We start from the raw sequence: 1,684 nt of genomic DNA on the forward strand, positions 1-1,684 counted from the left end.
AAAGTGGAAAAGGAAAAAACAGGACTGGTTAACGACGCTAGATGATTTTGCACCAAACTCCGATTCATTAATGACTGCATGGAATTACGATAATTATCCATCCTAATCATTATCGTAGTTTTTATCTGCTGTCTGCATCTGGATTTGTTATTTCACGCGTACACGTTTAGTCCTCCTATTATGCTAGTGAAAGGATTAAAATGTTATGAACTCAAAGCCACACACGGAAGTAAGATGGAAAATGCAAAGAAAAGGAAGAATATAATGACAGAAATAAACGGAAAGGTAAATAAATACTTTTAAAAAATAGATAAACTTTCACAAACAGGGGCGTGAGACAGGGAAAACGAGAAGCAGAGACAAGAATGCAAAGTGAAATGTTCAAGCAGACAGAAAGAGAGATTGAAGATGACTACCCACATAGACAAACAGGTAGACATTAAGATGAAATAGAAGACAGAAGGAAAAAATACAAAAAGGGAGAAACTGAAACACTAAAGCAGAGAGACTGGCGCAGAAAAATAGAAATCCAAAGACTTGCAGAGACAAACACCAAATTTAATTACTCAACTAGACGAACTGGAAGGCAAAACAGGACGATAATAGAGAGGCGATAAAGAGAGAAATACAACGCACCAGTAGAGAGAGACTGACACAGATAGACACAGAGAGATTACACACTAGAAGGGGAGCGATGGTTATTTTCCATCTGACTCGTACCCCTAATTTTGTGTGAGACATAATTGTCGACGCAATTAGGGCCTCTGATAAGTGTTTTAATTGCTGCATCTCGCTGAGACCTTAGGGAATCCTTCGGCTGCTCATTGCATACTAGCTCATTAAGGAAAACGCAACAACTTTAACTTTGGTCTTTTGGTAAATAACCATACATAATCAAACCCTGATGGCCTCGTAGAACTTTTGGAAAAAAAAAAATTGCTGAAATTGGCAATTTTATCATTGTTGTGATACTTTAATATCCGTGAGCGTTTAAATATATCTATCAAATATTTTGATGTTTATATTTCTCATTCTGTCCAGTTTCTAGCAGTAGATGAAAAATATGAAAAACAAAAAATAGAATGAAATAATAAAAAAAAAGACAATATGTTGGCATATAATACAACCATAAAAAAAGATGTTCAGATCTAATTAATACCTCCCAAGTCTGACCCTTGCTTCTGCTCATTGGTCGATACTCTCCACCAATCAGAGCGCTCCATGCTCCATTTGGTTGCTGGGTCCATTTCGCTAACACTCAAGATATTTTATTGAAGACCAGAACAGCTAAGTGCAAATTCTGACGTAATCTATGATCTTTTCTTAATGGCTCTGGGTGGAAGGAGAAACTACATCACAGTGGAAGGTTTCACTTAAGAAAAAAACAAGCTGTAATGGAGGGAATGACGATGGTGGGGATAATGGCAAACGGCGGATGGTGATGATGATGGTGGTGGTTAGGATGATGATTCTCATGATAAGGACGAGGAGGAGGAGGAGGAGGGGAAGAGGAAGTGGAGGAGGGGGAGGAGGAGGAGGGGGAGGAGGGGAAGTGGAGGGGAAGAGGAGGAGAGGAAAAGGAGGGGGGAGGTGGAGGAGGAGGAGGAAGAAGAAGAAGAGGAAGAAGAAAAGGAAGGAAGAAGAAGAGGAGGAGAGGAAGAAGAAAAGGAAGAAGAAGGAAGAG

The sequence above is a fragment of the Penaeus monodon genome, chromosome 6 (assembly GCF_015228065.2).
Source record: "Penaeus monodon isolate SGIC_2016 chromosome 6, NSTDA_Pmon_1, whole genome shotgun sequence".
Classification (NCBI taxonomy): Eukaryota; Metazoa; Arthropoda; class Malacostraca; order Decapoda; family Penaeidae; genus Penaeus; species Penaeus monodon.